The sequence below is a fragment of the Zeugodacus cucurbitae genome, chromosome 3 (genome assembly GCF_028554725.1).
Source record: "Zeugodacus cucurbitae isolate PBARC_wt_2022May chromosome 3, idZeuCucr1.2, whole genome shotgun sequence".
NCBI classification, from domain to species: domain Eukaryota; kingdom Metazoa; phylum Arthropoda; class Insecta; order Diptera; family Tephritidae; genus Zeugodacus; species Zeugodacus cucurbitae.
This window is the reverse complement of record NC_071668.1, coordinates 50227612-50248405: the sequence shown is the minus strand read 5'-3', so window position 1 is coordinate 50248405 and position 20794 is coordinate 50227612. Positions and strand designations below refer to the sequence as shown.

Genomic DNA, 20794 nt, shown 5'->3' with positions numbered 1-20794 from the left:
AAAGTAAAAAATAAATATTCTCGTTTCAGTTTGAAATGATTTTGTTTTGCATGCGGAATCTCGTTTCGAAATTATTTTCGAACCTAATTGCGCGCCATTTGGCATGTACTGAAAGTCGTAGTATTTTATAAAACATGAAAATTATTTTCTATAAATCGCTGAAATCTTCCTTCAGAAAGAGGTAACATTATGACTATTACTTTTAATTTAAAGAAGATATGCAACATGCACACTAAAATGTAATCCACTAGAAGTAATTACTAATCGGGCATATAAGTCATAGTTAATGCTCTATCTAATTTAAAAGCTAAATTCGTATCAAGGATTTCAACAAATAGTATGGGGACGGCACTTTTATCAGCTCAAAATTTCAAAAAGGATGAATCACCCTAGCATGCACCAGTAAGTTTGCAATGTACATAAACCTGTATGTAACGGTATAACAATTTTAAGCATGGGATAATCGGTATTATTTGATTAACGCGCATATTTGTAGGTTAAGAATGAAGCCACATATTTAACTTAAATCATTGTACTTTAACAATAATTCGTACTCAAAGCTCATTATGTGTGTATAAAAAACTCACTTAAGTTAACACGGGCAAAATAAGTATTTTACCAATTTGAAATAATTCACTTGCCTACTGAGATCATTTATATCATTTGATTTTGGTCATTAAAATACAGAAGTATTGTAACAGTGTTTTTTATCTTCAATAACAAAGAACAAATATTTTAGTAGATAAAAATGGGGTGTTATTTCACTGTAAAACGACAAATACTTTAACTGTCTTAGAAAGACAAAAGTTTAAGTATTCAGGGCCCTGTTTTGAGATATCTGAAGGGAAGAAAAATAAGAAAATACATAGAAAATGTACAAGTTTTTATAATACCACCGAACTGCTCAAAATGAAAGAACCTCAGTTTTCACTCTATAGCTGAACTGCTTTAATGGAGATGCCGGCGCTGTAATAATAATCTTTAACTTACATATGGTCTCAAAATCGATGTTGTAGCTAGGCTACTTGCTCTAAGACACATAAATGTTTATTCGAAAAAGTAAAAGACTTCACATCTAAAATGCTGAATAATTGTCTTGAGTTATTAAGTTCTCAGGATAACAAGTTTTCCATAATTTCAAATTCACTTCAGATCTTCTAGTCGTAAACACGATATAAACATTCCCACCATTCTAACTACATATCTTAGTGATATTAAGATAAGCCACAACCACATAATTCAATCTGTAAGTGCTATTTGTGTCTATCCTCCTGCACTGGTTATTTCTTGTCTTCCTGGTTTCAATAAAAGTGTAACGAACTCAATGGGCTGTGAAACTTTGTCTTTGCGTCAGCACTGTCACACTCCACTTGCGCACAATATTTTCTTGTATTTTTATACTTGATTCTCCGATTCAACAGCATTTCATCATCGACAACTTCATCAACATCATCATAAAGGACAAAGGTGTAATTGGAATCATGACAACGGCGGAGCAGGAAAGCACTGGAAAGCGCGTTGAGCAGAGCTGATACTGCCTATGCCTTTGCAATTTCCCAATCGTCGTAGTAATTACATCTTCTTGGTTTCAGTTTAATTTTCACCTTCATCTCAAGCAAACCAACAAGAAAGACTCGTTTGGTTTATTTCTTTTTTTAAAACTTTTTTCCGTTTTCCGACTTGTGCTACAGGCAGTAAGAGTTGTAAGTGAGTATCCTTTCCATTTGGTGTTTATTATTATGCTCACCTAACATGTTGCAGAGCGTATTCAGAGTATTTGATATATCTATTCAGCTCAAAGAACCCTAGAAATATGAGTCTCCCGGAAAAACATCTACACTTTTACGGTATAATATGATTGTGACTAAAATTTAGATCACACCAGAAATCATGAAGAATCTATTACGAATACGATAATAAAGGTTGGTATTAAATAACAGCGAATATTTTATTAGCATTCCGGTTTGATTCGAGGCGAGCAGGTATTCCACAAATGTCGACGTTCTTAGGAGTCCTAAGCATACCCATTTCCGATTTCGAAGGAGATGAGCCCTGCATTATTGAGTTTATTCCTTGCAATTTCATTTTTGCTCGTGCGGCTTTTAGGCCATTTGCTGAATAGGAGTAAGTCATACAAATGCATGCGACTTCTTTTATGTGCATGTATGTGTGTGGATACATAGGCTTACACGGGAATTGCATGTGAAATTTGTAAAGGATGCACTTGAACCCACTGCTGTTTGCTTTTTTGCCATCAAACTCTGGCACACACCCTTCAATCCGTCGCCGCCAAACAAACACTCATCCGGGCATTTTTCCAATCCAACAAACAAGTAATCAAAGTGGCGGCGAGAGATACATAGCAAAGACAAGCCTTGCATATGCAACTGTGAAAAGTCTTTCTAGAGCAATAGCAGTGACATCAGCGCCTACATAGCTATTAGGATTATAAAGAACATAACGACAGTGTGCTGCTGGTAAGGGACAGTTTCAATTTCTAAAGAGGAAAGACAAACTGCCTGAGACGTTGCGTGGAGCTGCAGATAATGCTGTAACCCGAGCAACAGTAATGCAAAGCATATAAAAGGGTTTTAAGCAAACAGTTGAAAACGAGCAGCGAAATGAGTAAAAATCTGTAAAAAGAAAATAATGCAAAATTCTACTTGACTTGAGTGTGATTGCTTTCTGGTTTCTAAGCATTTAGTAGCATCATTGTCGGGGGATTGTAATGGCTGTCCGGCTTCTGCGTTTATCTCCAGTTAACATCAGCAATCATCGAATTTAACGTTAATTCCTTAGACACATAAATAAAAGCTTTGAGTGTTACAAAGGTTATCTGTAATTTTCCATCTTATAACTGTAAATGCACACACTTCAGATTAGTCTAATTTTTATGTCATGCTATTTATTTTCTGTTTTTTTTTTTTGCAGATGAATCCAACTACTTTGACACTTAAGGGTCTAATTTGTCGCATGAACCCCCATCGCGCATCGAATTCACCAACAATGCCGGCAGCATTACTGATTGTATAGCATACGTCAACCAGCTTCAGAATGTTGAATGGCTGGATAAGGACAATAATCGCAACACATCCACATCAAAGCCTTACTCTCTGCTAAACTGTGTACGTAGCTTTAGTTAGCATTGAAGATAAGCATTCTTCATTTGCTTACATTCTTCATTATTTCTTATTTATTTATTCCTGTGTTTCTGCTGTAAAAGTTGGAATCCTTTCAAATAATGTTTTAGGAAATTTTAATAAACTTCTATGTTTTATCAGTGAGGTGTGGTGTGAGGAAGAGGCTGGCTTGGTTCATTCAATTGTTAATTATAGATCTAATTTATTAAGCAATATCTTTCACCCAATTCTATTGACATTTGTTCTTTTACCTAAAATTAACAACCATAGGAATATTAATATACCATTATGAGAATGATGACAATGCAGGCTATAAATTTGACTAGCATCCAATACATTTTATTTGATTTTAGGAAGCCAAAAAAGTATTATACGGTACTTAGTGCGCAAAAGAATTATATGAATATGCTAAATCTCGTTCAGTCCTTAAGAAATCCGATGAAAGCAGTGAAAGAAATGCACAAAACAATTTTGAATGAGCATAAACGGTGGTTCTTAGAGACAGCTTACTCCAGAGTGATAAAAATATATAAATCTGTTAGCAAAATTTATTGATATGGGTGAATTTAAAATAAAACGAATTTCGCCAAAATGTTTGTTTGAAAGTAAAATGAAGTTTATTGCTATTACTGAAGATATATACATGCGTGTACATATCTGATTTTAAAACATTCGTATATCATAAAATTCTGAGCTGTCTTAAATTGAATCAGATACAAACTATTCTATTCTCGTATATGCTAGAATTTATTGTACAACAAAAGCAACTTATACAATATTTATCCATGTAATTTCTTATTTATAAACTCGGTCGTCTTCTCTAATTAAATTTACAAACAAAACTTATATACACCTAAGAAGCATATATCTGCGGAGACAAAATAGCGATGGCACTTAAGTGTCGTCTTATTTTATACATATTTAATTGTATTTTTGCTTTAAAGTTTACGCACACTTTAATGGCAGAAGAAAGAGATCCAATCCATCAACATGACTAGAACAAAACATTGAGGGAGTAACTCCATCAACTCTAAACTGGAACTGCCACCAGAACAAAAAAACAAAAGCAGTGACAGCAAAATCACAATAAAAGCAACAATAACTTATCGTTAAGCTAAAGGAAGCGGCCGGAGTTGAGACGCATGGCCTGAGTCAGTTTCAATCAATAACCACTCGAACCAAACTTCCGCCATTGTCGGTTAGCCTATATTATTTCGATATGGCAGCGATTCAAGTTGTCGATGGGCGAGTGTACGTGGGTGTAGTCGGACGAGTACCGTTAAATATACGAACGTGGCAGAGAGACAAACGGGAGGATTTAGCAAGCAGACATATAGTTTGAAAAAAGGGGCTGATGGTCAAGAAGATTAACGGGTGGTCAGACAATGTAGCGAATTCGTATTGTATTTCGCACAAAAACAAATAGTATACTTGAAGCGTCAAGTGCAATGCAACTACGAGTAACGAGAGGAGTCAATGCTTCACTGCCGTCGCTGCTGTAATGGGTATAACAATGTTTCAATGCCAATGCATCCAGTATTGATAGGCTTCGGCTATAAGTGGATTTGCAGGAGTCCTTGAGACTTTGCAGACGAATTTCTTTGTACTCTTATTCTTATAGCTCCCCGTCGTTTTGATGCACTACTCATTGGTGGATGGCATTGATATCCGAATATCTGTATTTAATATAAAATAAACATGTAAGGAAAGGCTAAGTTCGGGTGCAACCGAACATTTTGTACTCTCGCAATTTATTTATATATGTTTATTCAGATAACACACAATTTGCTCCAATTTTAAAATCCTATAATTAGGTATATGAGAGCTAGGGGAAGTTACACTATTAGAAGAAAAATATTTCCTCTAAATTAAATTAAGATAACTAGAGATTTACCGAAATTTTCTGTGAAAAATTACCCTGGGGCACTGAATTCTTCATATTCTATTTTCGGGGCCTTGAAAAGTTATAGTCCGTTTTCGACAATTTTTTCACAAGAGATGCCACAGATCAGATACAGTAATTGTGTAAAATTTTATTCCGCTATCTTTTTGGTTCCTTATGTATATATTATAAAGTGAAGAAATAAGATGGAGTTCAAAATTGAGTTATATGGAAAGTTGTTGTGGTTGTGAACCGATTTCATTCATTTTCCACACGTGTCATCAGTGTGTCACGAAAATATTATATACCGAATTCACTTTTAGTAATTTTCAACTTAACCTTTGTATGGGAGGTGGGCGTGGTTATTATCCGATTTCAACTATTTTCATGGTGTGGTGGGGTACGTAAGAGAACCGACTGCAGAATGTTTGGTTTATATAACTTCATTGGTTTGCGAGATATATACAAATAACCGATTTGGGGCGGGGCTACGCCTACTTCCCCAAAAAAATTACATCCAAATATGCCCCTTCCTGGTGCGATCCTTTGTTTCAAATTTTACTTTCGCCATTTTGTGGGCGTGGCAGTGGTCCGATTTTTCCCATTTTCGATTTCCTTAACTTTCTTTTAGACGTTCGACATATACTCGCCAAACGCTCACTTTGTCTCCCTTCCGTTGAGGCGGAAGAGTTACGCCGAGATGTCCAATTGTTTCTCCTGATGTTGTTGTCAAAGCAGCAGGTAAGTACTACGCTATGTTCGAATTAAAGAAATTTTATTAAAAATTTCTATCTATATAATATGTACAACGAAATATGCAATATATAAATATATGCACTTATACAGTTAGATCAGTGTTACAAGTTAAAACAAATTCAGAGAAACCATGATTACATATTCCCAAAAAAGATTCTCAACAAACTACCAAACTTGATATACATATCGACTTCCTTCAATTTAAATTGATATAGCTTTCAAATCATTTCGCACAACCTTCTTGGCAAATTTCATTTAGTAAAGATGCGGAAGGAAAGTGTAAATTTCCAAATACACTCTAGAAACCCTTTCATTATAGCCATAAAACTTGATATTGCATACACAGGCACAGGCACACATATGTATATATAACACTTTGTAAATTTGGTACTGTATTGCCTCGGTTTTATCTACGGCATTTATAAGAGCATATACATACATATGTGTGTGTATGCCTGGGAATATTTAAGGGCTTTGCTTTAGCAATGAGAGAGCACTTTTATAGTACACACATAAATTTTGGTTAAAATTTTCATTTTAATTTACCAAAAACTTTGACCCAAAATTCTGGTAAATTGTTAATGGTAGAACATCTGCAGCAAAGCGCACAGTTTACTATACATATTTATATACAATAGTATGTAAATAAAATCTTTATATACACATCGGTTGAATGAAACTGGCGTGAATGTGTATGGTTAATGAAATAAGGGTTTTTATGCGTTGCTATAGTTTTGGGAAGAGAAAATATGGAAAAAAAACGACGAAGTGCACGTAATCATAGAATTTATAATTTAAAAGAAGAAGAAGTCTAAATGAAGTGAGTAAGGTCGAATAAATTTACAATTGACAGAATTTATTTAGAGAATATGGAAGAAGATAATGGACAAACTTTTATGAGACATGTTTGAAAATCGTAATATAAGGAAAATGGGAGTTAGGGGAAGTAATGACCTGATTTATATATTCCAAGGCACAGTTCGATATCCGGTGCACTGAGCAATTATTGGTTTGATTTCAACAATTTTTAATGAGCGATGGCACACCTCCATTGTAATATATATGTTAAGTTGTATTTCGAAATATTCATTTGTTCTTGATGTATGTATATATTGCAAAGTGAGCGATTCAGAATGAATTCAAAATTCAGTTATTTGAGAATTAGGCGTGGATGTTAAGCAATTTCACCCGTGGCGTCAGAGTGTTAAAAAATATGATTTATGAAATTTCCTCAAATTGGACGACTAGTTCCTGAGATATTGTGTTTGCCCCTATCTGAGTGCAAATTTTCTCTATCATCTCTTCTACAAAATGGAGCGTTTGTTGAATGTTGAGTTACACTTTGGTTAAAAGAATTTGGTACATGATCTCAGTTTAAGCCCATCACTGATTTTTTCAATTCAAATTATTATAAAGCAATAAGGCGAGCGAGATTATTATTGGAATTATCTGGTTTATCATACCGTTTTATAGGGTTATGTTCACGGATATGTAGTTTTGATGATGCAGAGGAGTTGGAGTACATCATAATTCAAATAATAGTCAATTCTAAGCTTCGATAAGAGTACTGTTATGAACATGGACATTACTGAATTTAAATATCCTAACACCATATGTACATTTATATGAATAAAGTGTGTATTGTATATATGCATGTATATATTTTTTCCAAGCAATATTGGTAGAGCAGACATACATACATACAATATAATTGCAACAACTTCAACAAAACTGTGTTAAGGCTGAGTGGAAAAGAACGCCCCAAACCAGTTAACTGTCTGAAGTAATATTGTCAGCGACCTTTTTGGAATAGTAAAAGAACACATAAAATACAAAGAAACACAAGCAAACACAAACCCACCTACACTTGTAGATACATATAAACATCAACAATAGAACGCTGGTAAGCCCAAGAACTCAAACACACACATACTCCATTCAGAAGCATAGAAATGCGCACAAGAAATGAAGCATATAACGGAGCTTTAGCCGAATACTACATTTTAACCCATTTTAAATGGCTCCAGTGCTATTTGTTGTTGTTTTTGTGTCTCTTGCATTCCAACGTCAACTTTTGCTACTTTTTGTTGTTGCTTATTTGCTATTTTATGAATTTTTGTTTGCAGAGTTTCTTGCTGCAAACCGAAACCTCTTGCACCTTCCTCCGCAGGCAGCTATATTTTACTGTATTTGCCAATAATCTTGCGAGTTTTTCTCTCGGCTTGCTTGTTGTTGAAATATCTAAGTTGTTGGCTTTAATAGCTTAAGTAATGGTGCTTCGGTGCTGCCAAGCTCTTGCTACAAGGCACCTCAAAAAACAACAAATAGCTAAGCGGTCGACCAACCTCAAATCGCTTGAATGCTTTGCTCGATTTTTAAGCTTGAAACTTTTTCCATATTGTTTATAATATGTTTAAGCCAAGCTCTGCCTCTTTAGTCTGCTATCACTAACACATGCAAGAAATATTCCATAAGTTGACAAATGTATATTCGCAAATACTCACGTAAAACTTTATGTAAATATAATATTAAGGTGGAATTTTTTGCATCCAATTTAATAGACTTAACAGATTCTTCAAATATGGCTAAGAAGAAGTTGGCTGGCAACAGAGGGAAAAAACTGAAGAGAGCAGGTGCAAAGATAGAAACTAAGAGTCCTCAAAGATAATTCTTGTGATGGTTAGGGCTGATATGTATCTTTATATCCTCTTCTAAAGCGAAACTGAACTAAAATTTTAATTTTTATAAGGATCTCCCGCTTAGCTGAAGGTGTTTGATCGGTTATTGTGGGTAATACTGAATATTTTCACGGATTATAATTGTCGAAGTTGTCTTTAGGAAAGCGAAGTAAAATGATACTTCCTTCTAACTTCCTCCTTAAATTGAAATAATTCTCTTAAACATATGTATTTGTTATAACCTCAAAACCATGTTGTTGGTATAAGAGGTACTCAACCTTACGAGCTTTTGTATTAAAAACTAAGTGAATAAATAACAAGTAAGGAAGGGTTAAGTTCGGGTGTAACCGAACATTTTATACTCTCGCAATTTATTTATTTAACTTTATTTATATTATATAATACACAATATGACCCACATATGCGTCATATATATTGTATAAAGTACATTGAAAGTTGAAAACCCTAATATTAGGTTAGAAGCACCGAGATCCTCATGTTCGATATATGGGGCCTTGAAAACCTATTATCCGATTTCGGCGATTTTTAAAATGGGGCTGCCACACTATAAACGTAGTATTTGTGCAAAGTTCTGCATCGATATCTTCACTAGTGCTTACTTTATATATTGTAAAGTAAACGATTCAGATCGTCTTCAAAGTATAGTTCTGGTATATAGGAAGTAGGCGTGGTTGTGAAGCGATTTGGCCTTTTGCATGGGAGGTGGGCGTGGTTATGATCCGTTTTTTTTCATTTTTGGACTGTATTAGGAAGTGGCTAAAAAAACGACTGCAGAAAGTTTGGTTTATATAGCTCTATTTGCGGTTTGCGAGATATGTACAAAAAACTTAGTAGGGGGCGGGGCCACACCCACTTCCCCAAAAAAATTACATCCAAATATGCCCCTTCATAGTGCGATCCTTCATACCAAATTTTATTTCCATAGCTTTATTTATGGCTTAGTTATGGCACTTTATGTGTTTTCGGGTTTCGCCATTTTGTGGGCGTGGCAGTGGTCCGATTGTGCTCATTTTCGAAAGAAACCTTTCTATGGTGCCAAGAAATAAGTGTGCCAAGTTTCATCAAGATTCTTAATTTTTACTCAAGTTACAGCTTGCACAGACGGACGGACGGACGGACAGACGGACATTCGGATTTTAACTCCACTCTTCACCCTGATCACTTTGGTATATATAACCCTATATCTAACTCGTTTAGTTTTGGGTGTTACAAACAACCGTTATGTGAACAAAACTATAATACTCTCTTTAGTAACTTTTGTTGCGAGTATAAAAAAGTTAATGAATATTTCGATATGATGTCATGTTTTGAATCCTTAAATAGCTAGCGTTTAAAACTTTTAACAATTTTTTTTGTGCATAATTCAAAAGAATTTTGCAGCTTTGACACAGTATAATCATATAATCTTAATGAGGGTTTCATTGTGTATTCTAATGCAGACTAGCTAAATGCGGGTCTATACGGAATACTTCAAACGCGACCCTTTATCAGCGCGCATGAGCTCGAGCTACTTGTGAGGGGCTCAAAGGGAAGGGTGAAAAACATACTTGTTTTTAAACAAACATATGTACAAATAACAGAGAATATTTATACCGGTAGTTCCATAAATATATACAAATATATGAAATAGTTATTGACTTTTAAGTGTGCTTTTATCCTTTTGTCAAATTTTATGAAAACATCAACAATTGTGGAGAGAGATTTTTTTAGTGAAAACGTGCTATGAAAACTTTCATGGTTATTATCAGTTCCTATGGTTTACATTTTTACACTTTCGCAATATATTATAAACTTTATATAATATACCGCCTAAAACTAATCGAGATACATATATGTATATATCAAAATGATCAGGAATGAATAAGAACATTTGCATTACGGTTATCTATCTATTTTTATATAAAAAATAAAATGAAACCATACCTTTTCAAATTGAAAAATAATGAATATTATAATATTAGGGCTCGTGGGTGATTTTAAAAAGAATATATCAGCAAATCAGTGAGATATTTAAAAAACATTAACTTTAAACGCAATAATTACATAATATATAATTGATATTTTAACGAACTAAAGTGGACGGGTTTTCTTGTCCGCAACGTGATTTGTCTAAATACAAATAAAATCGCACCAGAACGGCTTACTCTCATGTACGTAATATATTTATTTCCTCTCCTCTGTTATACTTTTGTAAAATAATGGCTGCCTCAAGTATCGTAAAGAATAAAAATGGAAATGGGTGCCATTTTAGCAAAAATTAATTAAATTGTTCACCATCTTTCCTTATTTCTATTGAAGAATATTGCAGTTTTCACCTCAACTGGTTTACTATTATATGATTGTTGGGATACATGAAAATGAAATAGTCTTAAATTGAGCGCCTCTTTCCTCATTCAAACAATATATAAAAAAATATTTAAGAAACAACAATGTATATTAATATATCAAACTAAAAATTATTACCTGCGATTTTTAAAATTTTTATTAAATCGCTACAACGGTACGTATTCACTGCACAAAAACAATAAACGCCAGGAGCTACCGAATAAACCAGCAGTTTTCAACACACAATTATAAATGGTAATCAGAAACTTTGAAATTTCACAATTTTGACTGATAGCAAATTGCAGTGCACTTTCCACACATACATTTACATGTTACATCAACATGTAGGTAGGCTGAAATGTCTGTGAGCCACTGCGTATACGAACATCCAATGTGAATGCTGAAAAACTACAAATGCGCACTGTGGGCTGATATCGGTAAATGCCAAACTGAAAATTGAGCTGGCGTAGGCAGGAAAAACAGCAAAATGATGCCCACACGGAGGCAATTCGATATATGCGTCAAAGTGAAACCCCGCAGTTGCTGCTCCATCCATACATATACTCGAAGGATGGGTGCTTTCATGCAATCAATCACTCAATGAGTGCAAATGAAAATGGGAAAGCCGACAGCATGATTTTTGATGCACGCATCACTCACGCAATCCATATCCACACGTACTTACATACTATTGTTTGCAGTTACACATTTTGTTAATGTTGTTGTTGATAGCAATTATAGTTCCTCGAATTTTTCAATTTCACACAACGCCAGCTGCAGGAGCAGTATCTTTGCAAATAGTTTCATAGACCTGCAAGCTCAAATGCATAATCACACCCGCTACACGCACTAGTATATGTACTCGTAGACTTGTTCTGATCATGCAATGAGTATAGTGATATGTCAGACCACGACCAGGATTTACTTCGTTGGCTTAGCTAAATTTCCTGCGCTATATTTATTTGGCCAATTTGGGTTTTGGAGATTATGGTTAACGTGATTGCATTTGCATTATTTTTGAAAAAAAGTTGTATTGGAATAACTTTAGTGTCACTATTGGATTTAATAACTCTCTTAGCATTCTTGCAATCCTATGTTTGGACCATAACATCCATTTTTCTAATATTATATTGCAAACGCTTCTAAAATCATCTAAGTTCAAAAAAATGGCCGAGTAGATTCATTATTTATATGTTTTATTAGTCTGTATGGGATATGAGGTCCAGAATAAGGTTAAAAAATCCGAGTTTGATCATATTTTGTGTTCCATGGAATATTATAAAACAAACTACATTGAGTTCGTCCCTGAACATGTTTGAACGTACCCTTGAGAATAATTCATGTTGGATCCCTACAAACTCACCAAAACACACAATTTCATTATGGACTGCTCTGCTTCATTCAGTTTTGGAAGAAAAAAGAAGTCGCATAGGTCAAAAATAGAGAAAAAGGTAAATGGGGTAGCAGTTATTAGCCTAATTTGATAGATTTAAAACCGCTGATGAGTAGGGAGCCATTTTATCGATGGAACAGTACTTTTTTCTTCGCCAAATGAAGAAGGTTATTCTGCAATTCGGCATTTATTCTACGTAATCGATGTACGTAATCGATGTAAATTACAAATTCTGAATCTCAGAAAACAACGGTCACCACTTTCCGGTTAATAAGACATTAAGAAGAAGTATATCTTCGTAGTTGGTGTCAAGAGAATTTTCAGTTTTGGAAATATTATAATCTGTTGCGTATGAATAGATCTAAGTAAAACTCTGATGTGTATAACGATCCTTTAATCGCCGACCAATATTACTCTTTTTAAATTCCCGGATTCTCCCTCTCCTACATACATCCGGTCAAAACAAAACTACTTACTTGACCACCTCCGTATATACCAACGCCACCAGAACGAGATGATGTTTTTTGCACGCTTATCCGTTGATTTGATGCGATGTGCTTGTTTGTGGCGCTGGTGCTGGTGGTCAACCGGGGGTTGACAGAATTCCATGCATCAGGCGTTTTCGGTGCGTCCTTTTCATTGCTTTTCGTGGTTGCCGTTCCCGCTATGTTCCTGTTTTATTTTTTTTGCAGTTTTAAGCCTTTTTGAATTTTTGTTTTAGTTGTGTGTGTGCTGTTTTATTGCTTGCACTGCTGCAGTTGACGAGCCAAAAATTCAAATTACCAGCGGGAAATGAGAGTTTGCCAGGCATGTCGCTTGGTGGCTCGGTTCGCCGCCTCTAAACGTGCGGATATGCAATTAGTTTCGATTTTGTTTGTGTTTATCTGCACATACGTGCATAAAATACATACAAACACGAAATATTGTGTCAATATGTGTGTTGTTATATTTGTATTGTTTCTAAAGGGATTGGCGCTCTTGCTGCGCTTGTTTGTTATTGTAAAATGCAGTCCGAATACATCAACTGACTCTTCTTCTTCTTCTTGACTGGCGTAGATACCGCTTACGCGGTTATAGCCGAGTCCAAAACAGCGCGCCACGCATCTCTCCTTCTGGCAGTTTGGCGCCAATTGGTTATTCCAAGCGAAGCCAGGTCCCTCTCCACCTGGTCCTTCCATCGGAGTGGAGGTCTCCCTCTTCCTCTGCTTCCACCAGTGGGTACTGCATCGAATACTTTCAGAGCTGGAGCACCTTCATCCATTCGAACAACATGTCCTAGCCAGCGTAGCCGCTGTTTTTTTATTCGCTGGACTATGTCTATGTCGTCGAATAACACATACAGCTCATCGTTCCATCGTCTGCGGTATTCGCCGTTGCCAATTCTTAAGGGACCATAAATCTTCCGCAAAACCTTTCTCTCGAAAACTCCTAGTGCCGTCTCATCGGATGTTGACATCGTCCACGCTTCTGCACCGTAAAGTAGGACGGGAATGATGAGAGACTTGTAGAGTTTGGTTTTTGTTTTTACGAGAGAGGACTTTACTTTTCAATTGCCTACTTAGTCCATAGTAGCACCTGTTGGCAAGAGTGATTCTGCGTTGGATTTCCAGGCTGACATTGTTATTGCTGTTAATGCTGGTTCCCAGGTAGACGAAATTATCTACAACTTCAAAGTTATGACTGTCAACAGTGACGTGGGAGCCAAGACGCGAATGCGCTGACTGTTTGTTTGACGACAGGAGATATTTCGTCTTGTCCTCGTTCACCACCAGACCCATACGTTTCGCTTCCTTATCCAGTCTGGAGAAAGCAGAACTAACGGCGCGGGTGTTGTTTCCAATGATATCGATATCATCGGCGTACGCCAGTAGCTGTACACTCTTATAGAAGATTGTACCTTCTCTGTTTAGCTCTGCAGCTCGTATTATTTTCTCCAGCATCAGGTTAAAGAAATCACACGAGAGTGAGTCACCTTGTCTGAAACCTCGTCTGGTATCGAACGGCTCGGAGAGGTCCTTCCCGATCCTGACGGAGCTTTTGGTGTTGCTCAACGTCAGCTTACACAGCCGTATTAGTTTTGCGGGGATACCAAATTCAGACATCGCAGCATAAAGGCAGCTTCTTTTCGTGCTGACGAAAGCAGCTTTAAAGTCGACAAAGAGATGGTATGTGTCGATCCTATTTTCACGGGTCTTCTCCAAAATTTGGCGCATAGTGAATATCTGGTCCGTTGTTGATTTTCCATGTCTAAAGCCACACTGATAAGGTCCAATCAGTTTGTTGACGGTGGGCTTTAGTCTTTCACACAATACGCGCTCGACAGAACCTTATTCGCGATGTTGAGGAGGCTTATCCCACGGTAATTTGCGCAAATTGTGGGGTCTCCCTTTTTGTGTATTGGGCAGAGTACACTGAGATTCCAATCGTCAGGCATGCTTTCTTCCGACCATATTCTGCAAAGAAGCTGATGCAAGCACCTTATCAGCTCTTCACCGCCGTATTTGAATAGCTCGGCCGGTAATCCATCGGCACCCGCCGCCTTATTGTTCTTCAAGCGGGTAATTGCTATTGGAATTTCTTCACGGTCGGGCAATGGAACATCTGCTCCATCGTCGTCGATTGGGGAATCGGGTTCGCCATCTCCTGGTGTTGTACTTTTACTGCCATTCAGCAGGCTGGAGAAGTGTTCCCTCCACAAACTCAGTATATCAACTGACTGCTGCCAAAGTTTATACCGTTGCTGTTGATTCTATAGTCTTGCAATATTGGTTTTCCATAGCTACATGTAGTCAGCAATGTATAGAAAGATGGCTGATATATGGTATGTATGTTATTGGCGTTCAACCGTTTAGCCGGTTATAGCCGAATCGATGAGAGCGCGCCACTCTTCTCTTTCCTTCGCAGTTCGGCGCCATTTGGAGATTCCAAGTGTAACCAGGTCGCTCTAAACCTGGTCCCTCCAACGGAGTGGAGGCCTTCCCCTTCCTCGGCTTCCTCCGGCGGGTACTGCATCGAACACTTTCAAGGCTGGAGTGTTTTCGTCCATTCGGACAACATGACCTAGCCAGCGTAGCCGCTGTCTTTTTATTCGCTGAACTATGTCAATGTCGTCGTATAACTCGTACAGATCATCGTTCCATCGTCTGCGGTATTCGCCGTTGCCAATGTTCTGAGGACCATAAATCTTGCGCAAAATTTTCCTCTCGAAAACTCCAAGTGTCGTCTCATCTGATGTTGACATCGTCCAAGCTTCTGCACCATAAAGCAGGAAGGGAATGACAAGCGACTTGTAGAGCTTGATTTTGGTTCGTCGAGAGAGGACTTTACTGTTCAATTACCTATTCAGTCCAAAGTAGCACCTGTTGGCAAGAGTGATTCTGCGCTGGATTTCGAAGCTGACATTGTTGGTGTTGTTGATACTGGCTCCCAGGTATACGAAATTATCTACGACTTCGAATTTATGACTGTCAACAGTGACGTGGGAGCCAAGACGCGAGTGCGCTGACTGTTTTCTTGATGACAGGAGATATTTCGTCTTGTCCTCATTCACCTCCAGACCCATTCGCTTCGCCTCCTTATCCATGCAGGAAAAAGCAGAACAAACGTCGCGGTTGTTGCTTCCGATGATATCAATATCATCGGCGTACGCCAGGAGCTGTACACTCTTGTAGAAGATTGTACCTTCTCTATTTAGCTCTGCAGCTCGTATTATTTTTTCCAACATCAAGTAAAAGAAGTCGCACGATAGTGAGTCACCTTGTCTGAAACCTCGTTTGGTATCGAAGGGCTCGGAGAGGTCCTTCCCAATCATGACGGAGCTTTTGGTGTTGCTCAACGTCAACTTACACAGCCGTATTAGTTTTGCGGGGATACCAAATTCAGATCGCGGCATAAAGGCAGCTCTTTTTCGTGCTGTCGAAAGCAGCTTTAAAATCAACAAAAAGGTGGTGTGTGTCGATCCTATTTTCACGGGTCTTTTCCAAGATTTGGCGCATGGTGAATATCTGGTCGGTTGTTGATGATATATGGTAGATAGAAAAAAAAATTAGGTCCAAAATAGCGAAGATAAAAGTTTTGGCGAGTGTATTTTCTTCAGATGAAGAAACGCTACATATATATATATATAAATGGTTATTTACATATTTAATGTGTCCATATGTTACTACTTTGCACTCTTCAGCTTTTACGTCCTTTTAATTATAACAGAAACGGTTTACACTTTTCTCATAAACACAAGACACACCCTTCGCATTTCCATACGCATTTCATACACATATTAGCTTCATTGTACGAAAATGTAAGGACTTGTAATTCTGGCACTTGGCATTGGCACTATTTGGCAAAATGTTTCAGAACAGTAAGAATTATGCTAGACTCTTTGCTGAAATAAAACGTAAAAACAAAAAAAAAAACAAAAAGTAATAAGTGCACTTTTATATATGTACATACATGGTATTTTGTGTAATGAAACCACAGGAGAAGTAATTTTCCATTATGCAAGTTCTGACATTTGCTAACACTTTGACAGTTAATTCTCTTTGAGGGTATCTAACAGTGAGATTAGCATACAATCCCAAATTCAACAAAAAACGATACGATCCCAAATTCGTATTAAAAAAATAATAATAATAAGCCCATCCACAGACAAATTTATTTCAAAACAACTATTTCATTTTCAAATTTAGGATGTCAACTTCAACCAAACTCTTAGGGTGTCTCCATAATGCCAAATTTCTAGAACATACATGCTCGTATATAGATTTTCCAGCTTTGACACTAACAGGCGGATAAAGTGTGTCCGCCAGATGCTTCAAATGCTTCAGATGGTATAGTAGATTATATAGTGCTTCCATCTAATGGTACTCTTCTATATATCCAATTTTGTCATATCAAAGAAGGTCAGAACTCATCTGCGATTCTGTTAGTGAAGAAACTTAAATCGACTTTAAATCAAATAAGGCAATAGTTCTTTTTCCGAAAAGTTATGATAAACTAATAAAAACGAGTGGTAATGCCTAATGTTGACAGATGAAAAGTTTAAAGCAAGCAAGGATATTCACCTCCCTTAACTATCCAACATGTTAATAAAAGTTCAGTGGTTACGAGCCCATATGAGCACAAATAAGTGACCGAACGAACATATAAATAAACAAATTTTACGTATTTGTGGTTATTGTTGTTGTTCGTAATACATACATACATACGTCCCGCCCTTTATGAGTAAATATATTATTGCATATACCGTTATGTGACTTTTGTAAACAGTTTTTTACTCTATCTCTCTTTCTCTTTATATTCAACAGAAATACGTGAGCTGGTGCCGCCTATTATGAAGAAGAAGGCCTTTAGCGTGGTGGCACGTCTGGGCGATCCCGTTGTAGTGCCATGTGTGGTAATTATTACACATTTTCATTTTGCGCTAGTTGTTTTAATCATACCTGCAACTCTTAATGCGCCACAGAGCAAGGGTTGATTATAAATATTTTTCGAAAAGTTATGGTTGAGAGAGTATTTATGTTGCAGTCGTTGTTCCACTAATGATAATCTACAGATAGAATTATTGAATGAATAATTACACATCTCATCACATCAGCGATGGAATGTTTGCGAGGAGATGTTGTAATATGTGTAAAAGCTTCCCGCCACATCAAGCCAAACCCAGTCAAAACAAAACGAAATGGGCCAACCTTAGCAGCAATTCGCAAAAATGCGGTCAATCAATAACAATAAGTCAATAACAACAGAAATAAGCAGAGGAAACATTTACACACATGACTGTCTCGCCCCATTCCACCACCGATCGTGGCACCACAAAGAGAATTAAAAGCGGAAAACTTAAAATGCAAAACGTCAAAAATAAAATAATAAAGAAATGAAGAAAAAAAATAACGCAATAAAAGAAAGAAAGGAAGCTGACCAGAAATAATAAAATTTAAAGCAACATAAGCATGTCTAGAAAATGTCAGATGTTCTAAAGGCAGGAATGAGTCTGTGTCCATAGAACCGGGACGAAATGAAGGCGACAGTGGAGATTCAGATTGGTCAGGCGTCATGACGTGGCCAACTCGTGTAGTCAAATGAAATAAGCGCTAAGTACTGTTTCCACTGCATAATTTTAGCGGTTAGACGCAACTGACCACCCGGGCGTATACGTGCCATACCGAAATTGTGTTTTTGTTTGTAAGCTCGCCTGATTGTATGCTACGTTTATTTATTTACGCTAAATGGATATATATATTTACGTGTTACTGTTTAGTATATTGACATGTAGTCTATTTTAATACACCGTGACAACCAGGCTGCATGACAACAATTAGCGACATTAACAGCTCCAGGGTATTCTCACACCAAATAGAGGTCTGCTGAATTATTTCTCTTCAAATGAAACGGTACTTAATTACACTTGCGAATATAGGGAGGACTCGTCATTTCTCTGTAATTTCATATATAACTCTTGGTTCAACAAGTTTGTTCTTGCCATACATTACTCTCTTAACGACCCAATATTTCATAACGAAAGAGCTTAATCTTATAGTGTACCAACATAAAGAAAGTATATATAGCTGCAGTCTACAAAAGAAAGGTTACCCATGAAATCGATCGGCTATTCGGAATCGACTTAAAACTGGCATTAGTATAATATTATCAGTGTCCCAAAAATTTATCCTAGAGAAGTATCTGTATTGATATTATCTAAATGCAAAATGCTAGTCAAAAATATCGTGCAGAACAGCTTGCAGTTTCTTCCATGCACAGCATAGATAGTCTTTAAGCTTTCAACTCAGGGAGTTTTTGTGAAAATGTCTATATGAAAGAGATAGAGCTTATAGGTTTCCAAATTGTCTTTTGATACTTCTTTCGAGGTAGACAATGCGACATCTATATTGGCAAAGTATCTTTAAGTGACAAAAACTTTGTAATGTTCTAAAATATCTCCTTCTGAAAAGAGTTTCGTCACATTTTCTACTCATATGTCATCGAGTGCAAATTGACTGCATTTAGACACACAATTAAATATATAATGTTGTATATCTTTATAAAAAATAGAGCATTTTAAATGTGCCCCGATCTTGGTAGCTTTTCACAACAACACTTCACTAAAAAAGGATAAGCAACTAAATAGAAAATACTGACAGTGAGAAATATTACTAACTCGATTACTCACCTGTCAGTCAAGTTGAAGTTTGTTGTCACTGCAAACGTCTTCATATTTCAAATTTAATTTTTCCATTTGCGGAAATTCTATATATGAACACACAGACATATATAAGTAAATTTGTGTGAATAGTGGTTTTCAGTGAAGCATTACCGCGAGTTTGCTGTCACTAGCAACTTTAAATATGACATATTGTGGAGGAAACACTAGTCATGCACCAACTCACTTACACACACTCTTACTAGCTCCCACAGTTGGTAGTGAAGTCAGTAGTTGGGTGATGGACGAGAGATGTGGTAAAGGCATTAGAAACCATTTCAAACCATGCTCAAGTCACGCGCTGACTGTGATTTCCACTAAAGTATGTTTATATAGTAGACGTTGAGATATCATTAGAGAGTCGTTTTTTTCTCTTAAGTTCCTTAGAATTTTAATTATAGATCTAAATTATAGTTTCGCAACAGTGTAGAAAAATTTAGAATTCAAAACAGTGCAAATCGTAACGTCAAAAACCTTATTTATTCTAATACAAGATTGTGGAATTGCCAGTACATATTTGTATCCTTAGAGAGCACACATTAGCATTGGTGATTCATGCGACACTGTTACTCTACAAATTCCATAAGCTACTGTTTGATATTGCTCTCCACGCTTCTGCGTATGTGCTTTCTTTTATTGCTACAGCTGCATTGTTGTTGTTTTCTCTGATATTGCACAGAGAAGCGACGAACGAAGTTTGTATAAATCGCATTTTGAAGTTATGCACGAGAGGATAAGCAAATTAAAGTCATCGTCAGAGCTTTACGCACACCAATTCTCCAATCCATTCATCTTAATACGAACGCCTCGCAACCTTCGAACAGCTGGAAGAGACATACATACATTCTCTATATGTTTGCCACAACTTTTCGAAAGCCATTAACGCCAGTCAAGTATAGCATGCAATGTGTAGCCCACCAATGCCATAGCAATAATGCAAACCACATTGCAATTTGAAGTGTAAAGTTACAAGTTATGTTGAAGATTGGTTGCTGTGTTGCACTGTTGTTCAGTTGCTTTGCGTCCATGCTTCTACTGTACTCTTAGCGGCAACAAAATTGGTTGGGACAAGACAGCTTGAAAACTGCAACTGAAAAGTTCAACCAACATTGTTCTTATTGTTGTTGTAGATGATGGTTTTCATGGTAGCTATAGATATTTTTAAAGTTACGCATATGCGTACAGAAGTATGCGACTACAATACCAACAAAGTACTGAAAACCCTAACTTCGGTTTTGAATAATTCCGAATAGTCTCAAAGCAACATTTCTAATACCTGAGCCAGACACATTGTACATATTGTAGTATGCTTCAGAAACCATATGTGTATCACCGGTGTTCCGAATTTTGTTTGAAAGCAATGGTGTTCTAGAAACCATTAAATTTTTTGGTGTTGTGAAATGT

General features: G+C 36.6%; 1 long non-coding RNA gene across 4 annotated transcripts in view; it reads left to right on the top strand.

Moving 5' to 3' along the window:
* LOC105219638 (uncharacterized) overlaps positions 1–20794 on the top strand; it is a 32539-nt gene that overhangs the window by 6221 nt on the left and 5524 nt on the right. For 3 of the 4 annotated variants that reach the window (XR_008470434.1, XR_008470431.1, XR_008470432.1), the window contains 3 exons: positions 2932–3125; positions 5654–5763; positions 17499–17587. This is a non-coding gene — a long non-coding RNA (uncharacterized LOC105219638). The remainder of the gene's footprint in view (positions 1–2931; positions 3126–5653; positions 5764–17498; positions 17588–20794) is intronic. The other variant, XR_008470433.1, reaches the window with a different exon arrangement.